This window comes from Macaca nemestrina, chromosome 18, assembly GCF_043159975.1.
Source record: "Macaca nemestrina isolate mMacNem1 chromosome 18, mMacNem.hap1, whole genome shotgun sequence".
In the NCBI taxonomy this organism is placed as follows: domain Eukaryota; kingdom Metazoa; phylum Chordata; class Mammalia; order Primates; family Cercopithecidae; genus Macaca; species Macaca nemestrina.
This window is the reverse complement of record NC_092142.1, coordinates 11672913-11688044: the sequence shown is the minus strand read 5'-3', so window position 1 is coordinate 11688044 and position 15132 is coordinate 11672913. Positions and strand designations below refer to the sequence as shown.

The window sequence follows — 15132 nt, the reverse complement described above, 5'->3', positions numbered from 1 at the left end:
GCAAGAAACCGATCCCAGGTATGGGGGACGTCAAAGTCTGGAACAGTTCCAGGGTTCAGGGCCTCAGGGTACTCCCATAACCATCCTCCAAGGCACTCCCTACCCGCGACCTAACCAGGGCTGAGGAGAGGTAAGGCTGTGGCTCCCAAAAATCTCATTAACCTCCTGCTTCAGTCCTTCCTGGTGGCTTCCTGCCAACCTCAGAATAAACCCAAACTCCTCCCCACGTGACCTGCCAGGCCCCTGCCTACTTCTCTAGCCCCAGCTCATCCCTTCTTGTCACTCACAGAGCTCCGGCCACGCAGGCCTTTCTGTTCCTCCGCACGCCAGGCTCAGTTCACCCCGGGACCTTTGCACGTGCTGTTGCTGCACCCAGGACACTGTTTCATCTGACATTCACACACCTGGCTCTTCCTCCCCTTCCTCCGCATCTTAGTTCAAACACGGCTTCTATCGAGAGCCCCCCCACCCACCCCCAACCATCTGGCTGGTCTAGATTCCACCCCTTTGCTATCATCCTGTTATTATCTCATCCTTTAACTTCCTCCAAAACATCATTCTGCCTAAATTAATCTTATCTATTTGTTCATCACTTGTCTCCCCCTGCAATGGAATGTGAGCTCAGTTCTGCAGCCTGTGAGATGAGGGCTTGGGTCTGAATTCCAGCCCTGGGCCAGGCGCAGTGGCTCACACCTGTAATCCCAGCACTTTGAAAGGCTGAGGCAGGAGGATCATTTGAGTCCAGGAGTCAGAGACCAGGCTGGGAAACATAGTGAGCTCTGACTCTACATAAAATAAAAAATTAGCCAGGTGTGGTGGTGCATGCAGTAGTCTCAGCTACTCAGGAGGCTGAGGTGGGAGGATTGCTTGAGTCAGGGAGGTTGAGGCTGTAGTGAGCTATGATCATGCCCCTGTACTCCAGCCTGAGTGACAGCGTGAGACCCTGTCTCAAAAAAAAAAAAAAAAAATTACGTTGTGAATGGTCTATGTAAGTCGTAAGAAAGTTAGTAAAAGGAATTTTTAAAGGAGATGTATAATCCAGCTGGCTATAATTAAAAAGAAATTATAATAATCTTTCTAGAGATTCATCTTTAATATTAAAAAATACACTAATACAAAACTAAATAATTGCTTAAAACAAGATTTAAAATTTTTTTTTTAATTTGTTAAATTTATTTTATTTACTTATTTATTTTTTGAGACAGAGTCTTGCTCTATTGCTCAGGCTGGAGTGCAGTGGCAAGATCTCGGCTCACTGCAAGCTCCACCTCCCAGGTTCACGCCATTCTCCTGCCTCAGCCTCCCGAGTAGCTGGGACTACAGGTGCCCACCACCATGCCCGGCTAATTTTTTGCATTTTTAGTAGAGACAGGGTTTCACCGTGTTAGCCAGGATGGTCTTGATCTCCTGACCTCGTGGTCCGCCCGCCTCGGCCTCCCACAGTGCTGGGATTACAGGTGTGAGCCACCACGCCCAGCCAATTTTTTTTTTTATTTTTTTAGGTGGAGTCTTGCTCTGTCACCCAGGCTGGAATGCAGTGACACAATCTCAGCTCACTGAAACCTCAGCCTCCCAGGTTCAAGTGATTCTCCTGCCTCAGCCTCTTGAGTAGCTGGGATTATAGGCATGTGCCACCATGCTCAAGCTAATTTTTTTTTTTTTTTTTTTTAAGACAGAGTCTTGCTCTGTCGCCCAGGCTGGAATGCAGTGACACAGTCTCAGCTCACTGCAAGCTCCGCGTCCCCGGTTTATGCCATTCTCCTGCCTCAGCCTCCCGAGTAGCTGGGACTACAGGTGCCCGCCACCTCGCCCGGCTAGTTTTTTGTATTTTTTAGTAGAGACGGGGTTTCACCGTGTTAGCCAGGATGGTCTAGATCTCCTGACCTGATGATCCGCCTGCCTCAGCCTCCCAAAGTGCTGGGATTACAGGCTTGAACCACGGCGCCTGGCCTAATTTTTGTATTTTTAGTAGAAATGGGGTTTCTCCATGTTGGCCAGGCTGGTCTCAAACTCCTGACCTCAAGTGATCTGCCCGCCTTGGCCTCCCAAAGTGCTGGGATTACAGCATGAGCCACCACGCCCAGCCAGAAACAAGATTTTATTACAAATATTGACTTATTTTTAATGCAAGGAGTTTTAAAAATTTTGAATTCCATAATCTGTCTTTTTATCATTCTTCAGATTGATAACTCTTTTGAAAAGGCCTTGAATGATAGCTCTCTCCCTCACCTTTTTTGTTGGCTCCTGTAACTTTTACTAATTGTCTAAAGTAAGGGAGAAATATTTTTTGAAAACAGGCAAATAAAAAGTATCTTTTGAACATTCAAAAACAGTGATGAATTCCAGCCCTGCCTCCTTCCAGCTGTGAGTCTCCTGGGCAAGTGACTTTACTTCTCTGAGCCTCAGTTTGCTTATCTAAAAAATGAAAACAGAAACCCTTCCTCACCATGTGGTTGTGAGATTTAGCCACCGTAATGGCTGTGAAGCACACAGGTGCTTAATCGCACTTGCTGGTTCTCTCACGTTCTGCAGGCATTTGATGACGGTTCTGTTTCCTGATCTTGCTGTACCTCACCCGCCCCACTCCATCCCCCTCCAGTTGCCAAAGTTTCGTTTCTGGGAAGCAAAACAGAGGTACACAACCACGGCAGATTCATGGTCGGCCACAGTGGGATTTTGGGGTCCCGCCACGCTACCTGATTTCCAGGCAAGCTACCTGAGCACAGCAGTTCCAGACACCGGCCCAGGTTCCAGATTCCTGATGCCAAGAGTGAAGAGCAAGCCCATTGGGTCTGTTTCATAAACTCTCGGACTTCATCTTCTTCATCTGCAAAATGGTTTCACATTCCTGGCCTGGGAGCCTCCTGCTTCTGAGAAGAGCCACATAAGCAGCACCCCTTTCCGCTGCTGTCCTGCTCTCTTCCTGTCCCCAGGCGGTGAGGTGGAGGGAGTCAGAGGGTTGGTATGCGGGTGGGTGAGGAGGCTCCCAACAAGGCCAGGCATCATCTGGGGATAAGAAATCCTCCTCCGGACAGAAGGGATCTGGACCAGCAGGAGGGGCAGCGCTCTGTGCAAGGCTGGCTTGTCAGCTGAGCTCAGCTCACCAGCATTGATGGATGGCCCTGTAAGGTAGGGACAGGGCACGGTCAGACTTCCGGAGAGCAAAGGACTATGTCCCCAGTGCACAGCAGCCAGGCGGTTTATTGAGTACTTGCTATGTGCCAAGAATTCTAAGGACTCAGCTTGCATTTGTGCATTCATCCTTACAAACAACCCCATGAGGTTAGTCTTTAGAGGCAAGGAAACCAAGGCACAGGGAGGTAATGCAATGGCCCACGGTCACAACAAGGCAATGTGAGGATTCCCACCACACACACGGGACCCAGAGAAGCACGCTGGGTCAATCAGCTCCATGGCCCTTCAGGGACAAGGACCTCAGTGAGGAAATAAATGACTAGAGTGAGGCAGTGGGGCAGTGGGGGAGGGGAAAGGAAGGGACTATCCATCCCCACCAAGGGGACAGCAAAGACAGGGGACAGCAAGGATGGTGGCGGGGGGGTGGGCGACCGACGGCAGCGGCCACTCAGAGGAGACCCCAGGGGTCACCAACTGCAAGAGAGGGAGCAGGGGACAGGAGGAGAGTGGGCCCTAAGGCAGACCCAGCCGGGACCCACATGCTGGGCACAAGAAGGGGCACCGGGCCCCTTCTGGAAGGTGGCGCAGCAGCTCTCAGCCGCCTGAAAGGGTGCACTCCCTTTGAAGCAGTAATCCCTCTTCTTGGAACCTCTCCTAAGGAAATTCTCCCCTTCCCCCTCCTGCCGGGGGCCAAGGAACCAAGCGGGTGGCTTTGTCTCCTGGCGGCCAGAGCTGGAGACCACACGCATTTCCTGAGACAGGCAAGGCTGCGGGAATGTGAGGCGCCTGCATCCCGCCCTAGCACCTGGATGGGGAGGGTGTGTTGGAGGGTGACTGTACAGAGGAGATGGGGTGGTGGGGGAGGGTTAAGGGGCACTGTGGGTGGTCAGTACTCCCCACTTGGCTCATGGTTCATTAACCATTCTGAGTTCATCCTGCGACCCTTCTTAGGCTGGATTTTTTTTTAAACCAATGTTATTTTATGTTCAACTCTCTGTCAGTGGAGCACCCAGAATCATCTGTGTGTGTGTGTGTGTGTGTGTGTGTGTGTGTGTGTGTGTGTGTGTGTAGAATTTTTTTCACGGAGGCATAACCTACACAGTAAGGTGCACTCATCTTTTTTGTTCTTTTTATTTTTATTTTTATTTTTTTTGAGGTGGAGTCTTGCTTTGTCACCCAGGCTGGAGTGCAGTGCCACAATCTTGGCTCAGTCAGCCTCTGCCACCGGGTTCAAGCAATTCTCCTCCCTCAGCCTCCCCAGTAGCTGAGATTACAGGCGCGTGCCACCAGGCCTGGCTAATTACTTTTTATTTTTAGTAGAGATGGGGTTTTGCCGTGTTGGCCAGGCTGGTCTCGAACTCCTGACCTCAAATGATCCACCCACCTCAGCCTCCCAAAGTGCTGACATCACAGGCATGAGCCACTGCACCGGCCCTTTTTGGCTTTTAGACTAGTCAAGTGCAGTAGTGAGAAAGGGGAAAGAGTAGAATGAGGAGTTGGATCTGTAACTGCCTGTGAACAACTGGCTGAGATAACTTACTCCCTTCGGACCAGCCAAGTGCACTCATCTTAAATGTGCAGCTTTATGGCTTTTTCTTTTTTTTTTAAGAGCCAGGGTCTCACTCTGTTACCCAGGCTGGAGTGCAGTGGCACAATCATGGCTCACTGCAGCCTCGACCTCCTGGGCTTAAGCAATTTTCCCGTCTCAGCCTCCCAAAGGGCTGGGACTACAGACTATGTGCCACCATGCTGGGCTAGTTTTTGTATTTGTAGCAGAGATGGGGTTTCACCATGTTGGCCAGGCTGGTCTCAAACTCCTGACCTCAGGTGATCCTCCCACCTTGGCTTCCCAAAGTGTTGGGATTACAAGCGTGAGCCACCGCGCCTGGCCTTGATAGCTTTTTACACAGGTGTATACCATGACCCACATCAAATTCAGACCTTGGCTACTCAAAGTGTGGTCCTCGGACCTGCAGCACTGGCCTCTCTCGGAAGCCTGCTGGAAATGCAGAACTGCAGGCCCTGCCAGCACCTTCTGGGTCAGAATCTGCATTCTGCAGTACAAGACCCCGGGAAAGTCGTGTGCTTGGTAAAGTGGGTGTGCTGACAGAGGACACAGACGGAGACTCCTAAGCCTGAGGGATGCCTGGTCCCGGGGCCTGGAACAGGATCTGAGGTGCTGCCACCTCACTTGTCACCAGCGCTTGGAGAACCTGCATTTCATGATTCCCAGGAGAGGCTTTCCAACCCCATCAATTCACTGACAAGGGGAAGGGACCACCCCAAGGTCCCATAGCAGGTCTCTAATAGATCCAGGGCACTGACGGCCCCGACCAGGCCTCTTACCCGGGGACTTTCCTACTTTGTACCTCAGCCTGCCCATCTGCACATAGGCATGAAGATCTCCACCCAATCCGCTGCCCATAGCAATGGGAGTATACTGTAGACACTGACTCTTGCCGTCATGTGGTAGGGGTGCCTGGTACTTTCTCAGGCATGTCCCTGCGCTGTCTCATTGAAGCAACGTAACAAGCCTATAAGGCAGGAACTGTTAGTGTCACACTAATATCAACATATTAACATCAGGCCAGGCGAGCTGTCTCATGCTAGTAATCCCCACACTTTGGGGGGCCCAGGCAGGAAGATTGCTTGAGCCCAGAAGTTCAAGACCAGCCTGGCCAACAAAGCAAGACTTCTGTCTCTACAAAAAATTAGCTGGGCATGATAGTGCATGCCTGTAGTCTCAGCTATTCAGGAGGCTGAGGTGGGAAGATTGCTTGAGCCCAGGGGGTCGAAGCTGCAGTGAGCTTTGATTACACCACTGCACTCCAACCTCGGTAAGAGATGGAGAGCCTGTCTCAAAAAAAAAAAAAGGCCGGGCACAGTGGCTCACACCTGTAATCCCAGCACTTTGGGAGGCCGAGGTGGGTGAATCACGAGGTCAGGAGATCAAGACTATCCTGGCTAACACGGTGAAACCCCATCTCTACTAAAAATACAAAAAATTAGCCAGGCGCAGTGGCGGACACCTGTAGTCCCAGCTACTTGGGAGGCTGAGGCAGGAGAATGGCATGAACCCAGGAGGCAGAGCTTGCAGTGAGCCGAGATCGCGCCACTGCACTCCAGCCTGGGTGAAACAGCGAGACTCCATCTCAAAACAAACAAACGAAACCCCATCATATCAATAATATTGTGCCATTTTACAGGAGAGAAAATAAAAGTTCAGAGAAGTTAAGCGACTTGCCTAAGAAGCTACAAAGTGGGGCAGCCAGGACTTGAACCCAGACAGTCTGACTCCAAAGCCCTAATTAATTTTGACCTACATCTCCCGGAAAATGAGCAACAAAGGATGTCCTGCCCCCCAGCAAACTAGTTTAAAGAAAGAAAGTGTCTTTCTTTTCTTCTGTACTTGAGGTGGGGTGGGGGCTGGGAATAAACAATAATCATGCATGCACATGATTTAAACAAAAATTCAAAGCATCCAAGGACTTCACAGAAAAAAACTGGTTCCCCTCCCACACCATTTCCAGATCTGAGTTATCCTGCCTGAGGCAAACTCTTTGATCAATCCCTTGTGTGCCTTTTCAAGATATGCTCTGCACAACCTGGTGCACCTGGACACATACACTGCTTTTCCCACTCACGTGAATGGGAGCCCGCTCTCCCTTCAGACCTGGCCGTGGCCCTTACCGCCCTGCACCGATCCCCCATCAGCTCACAGAGGCTGCCTCGTGGGTTATGGTGTGGGATGCCCCGCAGCCTCCTCACCACCCCATGCTGCTGAGCACACAGCTTCTTTCCCGTTGTTTCTGACCACAAGCACCGTGGAGCCAAGTCATCTCACACTCCTGGGAGGGCTTCTGCAGGACACCTCCCAGAGGTGGTACTGCCCCACCTGGGTGTGTATGATTTTGACCTTGGCAGATACAAGGGGCATTTCTTATCTGCCAGCCTTGGACAGGGCACAAGATGTCTGGCGCCTCCAGTGCCCAGATCCTGGGTGGGGACTGAGGGGAGGAGCCTGGAGTAGGGAAGGACAACCTTTCCAAGAAACTGAAAGTGAAACCAGAGAAAGGTGTGGGCATGTGCTGGAGGCTCCTTGGAGTGAGGGACCTGTGCCTGTAGCTGCTTCTGCAGAAATAAGAGCCAGGCGCCCCTCTCTCTCTGATAGTCCTGAGGTGACAGTTCTGTCTCCCACAACCCCCAGCCCTCTGGACTTGAGCTTTACACTGGGCCAGGGCCTGGCAGGTGGCAAAAGTGTCCCAACTGGAATCAACAGTTATATGGCACCAATTTTTCAGGTCATGCTAGTGCCAACTTCCCTTGGGCCAGACAGGGCCTTAACTTTATTTACTTAAATTTTTTGAGATGGAGTTTTACTCCTGTTGCACAGGCTGCAGTGAAATGGTGCGATCTTGGCTCACTGTAACCTCTGCCTCCTGGGTTCAAGCGATTCTCTTGCCTCAGCCTCCCAAGTAGCTGGGATTACAGGTATGCACCACCACGCCTGGCTAATTTTTGTATTATTAGTAGAGACAGGCTTTTGCCATGTTGGATGAGCTGGTCTCGAACTCCTGACCTCAGGTGATCCACCGGCCTCGGCCTCCCAAAGTGCTGGGATTACAGGCGTGAGCCACCGTGCCTGGCCAGGGCCTTAACTTTAAATTTTACAGCCATTTATTGAGTGCTAGCTAGGTGCCAATGACTGTTTCAAGCATAGTACAAACATGAGTCCCTCCAATTCCCAAAACATCCTGTGAAGTGGGTACTGTTATTATGCTCATTTTACAAACGAGAAAACTGAGGCCAGACAGGCTAAGCCCTGAGTCCACGGCCATGAGGCTATGGAAAGGCAGAGCCCTTGTCCTCACCACTGAGCTCTGGGCAGAGGCTCTCACAGGCAGGTCTGTGAAAATACTTCGTGCTGGGCCCCTCTGGTTCCTTACCCTGTGAGTGGGAGGTGGGCCGGAAAGTCTGTTTTCTGGTTTGTTTTTGTTTTTGTTTTGACACAGGGTCTTGCTCTGTTGCCCAGGCTGGAGGGCAGTGGTGCAATAATGACTTACTGCAGCCTCGAACTCCTGGGCTCAATCCGTCCCCCCACCTCAGCCTCCAGAGTATCTGGGACTACAGGCACGCATCGCCACACCCAGCTAGTTTTTTATATATCTATATGTGTATATTTGTATGTTTGTGTGTATATATATGTGTGTATATATGTGCATATACATATGTGTGTGTGTATATACGTGTGTGTGTGTATATACGTGTGTGTCTGTGTATATATATATATATATATATATATTTTTTTTTTTTTTTTTTTTTTGTAGAGATGGGTTTTGTAACCAAGACACCAGGGGTTCAGTCTAGGTCCTGCTGCTTGCCACACAGAAAGCCAATGACTGAGATGATTAGTATTACCAAGGAAAGGACGAAGGCTTTAAGCCGAGGAGATGACAGGTCAGCCACAAACCCATCTCCCTGAACAAATGAAACTAGGGGTTTATATAGCAGGCAAGAAATGTAACGATGTGCAAGAAAACAGGAACTAGGAGGGGCAAGGAAACAATCCTGATGAATGAGGGCCCCTCCCTGGAGCCCCCCCCACCAACATCTCATTGTCTGGATGTGGTGGTTAGTTTCAGTTCTTTGATACTTTTTTGAGAGGCCTGAAGGTCCTTTCCTGATAAGGAATTCAGGTAAACAAATAAAAGCTTCAAGTTTTCAGACCGGAGGGGTCAATTTCTTTGTTTATCCAAAAAACTATTTATGGGACTATGGGGTCAGTTTCAGTTTCACCATGTTGCCCAGGTTATCTTGAACTCCTGGGCTCAAGCGATCCTCCTGCCTTGTCCTCCCAAAGTGCTGGGATTACAGGCATGGGCCACCGTGCCCAGCCAAGAGTCTGCATTCCTAACTAGCGCCAGGTAATTCTATGCATTCCATAGGAGCCTTTACTGGACAAGAGCTGATCTTCAAGGCCCTCCAGCCAAGCATTCTTCAGGGAAGGTCTCATGATGCCCACACACATCCCAGAGCCTGTGGCCTGGGCTCACCAGTGACCTCTAACCTTAATCACTTTGAAATAAGGAGCTACCCACACACAACAGACCCACCAGAAGGTGCACAGTGAAAATGACAAAACCAAGAGTGCTGACGATGGGGAGCAACTGGAACCCCCACTGACTGCTGCTGTGAACGTAAGTTGGTGCAATGTTTCAGAAATCTGCTTGCCACAGATTTCCCGAGGCTGGGCACGTACACAGCCCACTTCCAAGGATATGCCCAAGAGAAATGTGGTGGTACATTCTCCAAAAGACACGTTCAAGCACACACATATCAGCGTTATTCATGACAGCTCCAAACTGGGAACAGCAGAGCTTATTGACATCAGGTCAGATAAACCTATGGTCTATTCAGACAGTGGAATATTACACAGCAGTGAAAAGGAATGGATACAACTGCACACATCAGGCTGAGCTCAGCGGCTCAATTTTGTAATCCTAGCAATTTGGGAGGCCAAGGTGGGCAGATCACTGGAGCCCAGGAGTTCAAGACCAACCTGGGCAACATGGTGAAACCACATCTCTACAAAAAGATAAAAAAAATCGTCCGGGCACGGTGGCTCAAGCCTGTAATCCCAGCACTTTGGGAGGCCGAGACGGGCGGATCACGAGGTCAGGAGATCAAGACCATCCTAGCTAACATGGTGAAACCCCGTCTCTACTAAAAAATACAAAAAACTAGCCAGGCAAGGTGGCGGGCGCCTGTAGTCCCGGCTACTCGGGAGGCTGAGGCAGGAGAATGGCGTGAACCCAGGAGGTGGAGCTTGCAGTGAGCTGAGATCCGGCCACTGCACTCCAGCCTGGGTGACAGAGCGAGACTCCGTCTCAAAAAAAAAAAAAAAAAAAATCAGCCACTGTGGTGGCCTGTGTCTGTAGTCCCAGCAACTGGAGAGGCTGAGGTGCAAGGATCACTTGAGCCCAGGAAGTCAGGGCTGCAGTGCACTATGATCACACCACTGTACTCCAGCCTAGGCAACAGAGTGAAACCCAGTCTTACAAAACAAAACAAAGAAACAATTGCACACATCAACACGGTGAAGCACATGGACATCATGTTCAGAGGAGGAAGCCAGGCACAGAGAAGCACACACCATGTGATTCTGTTTATATAATGTTTGGTCACAGAAACAGACTCTGGTGATAGAGTCTGATCCCCAGGGAGCTGGGCGGAGGGAAGACAGGGACTGCATAGGCAGGAAGCTGGCACTGTTCTCTATCTTGGTCTGGGTGGTCACCACACGAGTGTGTGCTCATGTATAATTCCTTTGAAGATTTGTGGACCTTACTGCATACCATAATAATTTTTTTTTAAAGACAGGGTCTCACTCTGTTGCCTAGGCTGGAGTGCAGTGGTGCAAACTCGGCTCACTGCAATCTCCACCTCCCAGGTTCAAGTGATTCTCCTGATTCAGCCTCCCGAGTCGCTGGGATTACAGGCGCCTGCCACCACGCCCGGATAATTTTTGAATTTTCAGTAAGGACGGGGTTTCACCATGTTAGCCAGGCTGGTCTCGAACTCCTGACCTCAAGTGATCTTCCTGCCTCGATCTCTCAAACTGCTGGGATTACATGCGTGAGCTGCCGCATCCTGCCAATAATTTTTAAAACTTTTTGTTTATTTTTTTATTTTTTAGAGACAGGGTCTGGCTCTGTTGCCCAGGCTGGAGTGCAGTGGCTGGGGTGGACTGGCTCACTGTAGCCTCAAACTCCTGGGCTCAAGGGATCCTCCCACTTCAGCCTCCCAAATAGATGGGACCACAGGTGTGTGCCACCATGCCTGGCTAATTTTTTATTTTTTGTAGAGACAGGGTCTTACTCTGTTGCCCAGGCTGGTCTTGAACTCCTGGGCTTAAGCAATTCTCCTGCCTCAGCCTCCCAAAGTACTAGGATTGATGGCAGTGGTGGCCCATCTGAAGCGGCCTCTGCCATCACACCAGCTGCAGCAGGGAGGTGTGGCTGGGGCTGCATATTCTCTGGAGGTGGCAGGAGGTGGGGACAAGTGGGAGCCCCGCCCCTTTTGAGTTGGTGGGGTGGGAGCTTCCCAGATGCAGCGACAACTGCCCAAGTCGTGCCTGCAGACCTGGGCGTCCCACTCCATGGAGCAGGCAGGAGCCCTGCCCCCTCCTGGGTACAGCTGCAGCCACCCAAACCACAGCTACAGACTCAGGTCTCCCACCCCACAGAGCAGGCAGAAGCCCTGCGCTCCCTGTCTCCAGCATACCTGCAGCTGCCCAAATTGCAGCTGTGGACCCAGGCATCCCTGCACTCTTGGCAGCCCAGGAAGGCACCCCTGCCTCACAGGCTCAGAAGTGCCTGCTCCCACTGCCTGACTTCTCCCTGCTGTTGGTGCCCACTCTGATCTTGGAGCAAAGCTGGGGCTGAGCCCAGGCACTGTCACAGCCCGGCCAGGTGTGAACACCCAGGGCAGTGCTGACATGCCAGTCCCCTGCCACCTCAGGCCCCTCTGGACTTTGGGCACTGACAAGCATAGAAGGGAAGCTGCAGGGGAGCTGAGGGTAGCTTGGTGCTGACCTGAAGGCACCCCTTGGCACCTACAGCCTGGGCCCATGAATGGCAGCAAAAGGCAGACAGGTTCCTTGGTGGAGGGGGATGGGTCACTGGTGAGGCCCCACCTTCAGGCCAGGGAGGACCTGAAGGCTGTGGGCCGGGCTGCCAGTCCCACAGACCAGAGTGGAACCTTGTGGTGCCTTTTCTGGGCCCACTCACAGCCACCCATGGACCATTCAGTGTGCATTTCCTCCTCTCTAAGACCCGTAAAAGCACCAGACTTAGCCAGAGCTGAGCAGATGTCAGGTCGACCAGCTGCAGAGAGGAGCTACCAACTCCAAGGCCTCCTCTGAGCAATTCCGTCACTCAATAAAGTTCCTCTTCACCTTGCTCGCCCTACACTTGTCTGCGTACCTCATTCTTCTTGGAAGCAGGACAAGAACTCAGGAACTGCCGAATGGCAGGCCTGAAGGAACTGTAACACAAACAGGGCTGAAACACGCCCCTTGCTTGCCATGTTGTAGGTGAAGAGAAGTAGAGAAGATCTGCGGTCCTTCAGGCAGCCCAGACCTGGGAGCCCAAGCCAGGGCTGGGACTCCCTCTTTGGGGCCCTGTGGTTCCTGGAGCCTCCCAGCTTCCAGGCACCACTGCATTCCCTGGTGGCAGCCGTGGAGGCTGCCTGTGGTGCACCTGGTCCAGCAGCAACCTCGCAGAGAGCTGGCGCCTGTGCCGGCACCTGGTCCCTGCCCCGTTGTAGCCGCCAGTGTGCCTGACTGTGCACAGTGGCCAGACCCCATGTGCACTTACTCACATACCCCTCACTAGGCTACACCCGGCTTGCCCAAGCAATGTGGGATCCAGGCTGGTAGTGTGAGCTGAGCACAGCCTGCCAGGCTGTGGGCAGAACTAGCCCAGCGGGCCCAAGCAAAACTTGGGCAAAAGATGCCACCAGCCACGGAGGTTTCTGGTCATAAAAGCAACCCCAAGGATCATGCAACAAGATTACAGGTGTGAGCCACCACACCCAGCCTAAGAAAATTTTTAATTGTAATAAAATACACATATGACTTACCACCTGAACCATTTGAAGGTCACAGTTCAGGAGTGTTAAGTACATTTTTATATTGTTGTGCAACCATAACTGCCATGCAGCTCCAGAACTCTTTTCATGTTACAAAACTGAACCTTTCCACCCATTAAGCAACTCCCATTTCCCCTCCCTCCTGCCCCAGCAACCACGATTCCACTTTCTATTTCTCTGAACCTGACTTCTCCAGGTACCACCTATGAGTGGAATCAAACGGCCTGTGTCCTTTGACGTCTGGCTTATTTCACTTTTCATAATGTCCTTGAGGCACATCCATGCTGTCGCATGTGTCAGAGTTCTCTTCCTTTTTAGGGCTGAATTATATTTCACTGTATGTTATCTTAATCCATCCAGGCTGCTATAACAAACTACCATAAAGTAGGGAGTTTATCAGCAACAGAAATTTCTTTCTTCTGCTTCTTCTTTCTTTTTTTTTTTCTTTTTAAGAGAGAGTCTCACCCTGTTGCCCAGGCTGGAGTACAGTAGTGCAATCTCAGCTCATGGCAACCTCTGCCTCCGGGTTCAAGTGATTCTCCTGCCTTAGCCTCCCGAGTAGCTGGGATTACAGGCACCCACCACCACACCTGGCCCATGTTTGTACTTTTAGGAGAGATGGAGTTTCATCATGTTGACCAGGCTGGTCTTGAACTCCTTCCCTCAGGTGATCTGTCCACCGCGGATCTCCCAAAGTGCTGGGATTACAGGCGTGACCCACTGCGCCCAGCAAAAATTTATTTCTTACAGTTCTGGAGGTTGAGAAGTCCAAGATGAAGGTGCTGGCAGATCCAGAGTCTGCTGGGGCCTATTTCTTGGTTCACAGACTGGAAAGGAGAATTCTTGTTGGATCTTTAATGGTAAAAGGTGTAAACCTGTTCTCAGGGGATTGTTTTGTAAGGGTGCTAATCCCACTCGTGAGGGCTCTGCCCTCATGACCTAATCACCTTCCAAAGGCCCCGCCTTCTAATGCACCATCACAGTGGAGGTTAGAATTTCATCATATGCATTGCCGGAGGGCCCAAGCATTTAGACTGCAGCATATGTATTAGGTTGGTGCAAAAGTAATTGCGTTTTTTGTCATTACTTTCAATGGCAAACACCGCAATTACTTTTGCACCAACCTAATATAAACCACATCATGTTCATCCATTCACCCATTGATGGACATTTGGGTTGCTTCCACATTTTGGCTATTGTGAATAGTGCTGCTAGTGCTGCTATGAACATGGGTGTACAAAAGGTTTTATTTATTTTTTTCTTTCCTTTAAAAAATGTTTGTTTTTTGTTTTGTTTTTTGTTTTTTGAGATAGTCTCTCTCTGTTACCCAGGCTGGAGTGTAGTGGCGTGATCTCAGCTCACTGTAGCCTCTGCCTTCTGGGTTCAAACGATTCTCCTGCTTCAGCCTCCTGGGTAGCTGGAATTACAGGCATGTGCCACCACGCCTGGCTAATTTTTGTATTTTTAGTAAAGACATCATTTTGCCATGTTGACAAGGCTGGTTTCGAACTCCTGACCTCAAGTGATCTGCCTGCCTCGGCCTCCCAAATCGCTGGGATTACAGGTGTGAGCCACTGCACCTGGCCAGATTTTTTTGTTTTTTATGGAAATGGAGTTTTGCTATGCTGCCCAGGCTTAATCTAATTTTGTCTCCACGAATTCGCCTATTCTGGACATTTCCTATAGATGGAACCATATAATAAGCAGTCTTCTGTGCCTGCCTTCTTCCACACAACATGTTTTCCAGGTTCACTCATGCTGTAGTTTGAATGCAGTATTGTGGTTTAAAATCAATTCTCAGAACTTCATTCCTTTTGTTGTTGTTGTTGAATCGCATGCCTCGGGAACATTTTTTTTTTTTTGAGATGGAGTTTCACTCTGTCACCCAGGCTAGAGTACAGTGGTGCAATCTCGGCTCACTGTAAGCTCTGCCTCCCGGGTTCACGCCATTCTCCTGCCTCAGCCTCCCAAGTAGCTGGGACCACACCTGGCTAATTTTTTGTATTTTTAATAGAGACGGGGTTTCACCATGTTAGCCAGGATGGTCTCGATCTCCTGACCTTGTGATCCGCCCACCTCGGCCTGCCAAAGTGCTGGGATTACAGGCGGAAGAGAGCACGCCCAGCCATGTCTCGGGAGCTTTTAAAACATACTGATGCTGGTGCCTCAACCGGGACACACTGATCCAAGTAGCCTGAGGTGGGGCACCACGATCTGTAGAAACCTCCAGGTGGTTCCATCTGCTTCCCAGGCTGAGACTCACGCTGCTTTCTCTGCTCGTGGATTCCAGGGTAGATATTACAGGCAACGTTTCAGCCCAGGGTCCCGCAGCTGAAGTGGAATCTG

At 50.6% G+C, this 15132-nt stretch overlaps 1 non-coding gene across 3 annotated transcripts in view; it reads right to left on the bottom strand.

The window, feature by feature from the left end:
* LOC105467764 (uncharacterized) overlaps window positions 1–15132 on the bottom strand; it is a 142700-nt gene that overhangs the window by 73246 nt on the left and 54322 nt on the right. For 2 of the 3 annotated variants that reach the window (XR_011616309.1, XR_011616310.1), the window contains exon 2: window positions 2717–3122. This is a non-coding gene — a transcript (uncharacterized protein). Of the gene's footprint in view, window positions 1–287; window positions 376–2716; window positions 3123–15132 lie in introns of those variants that run through there. The other variant, XR_011616311.1, reaches the window with a different exon arrangement.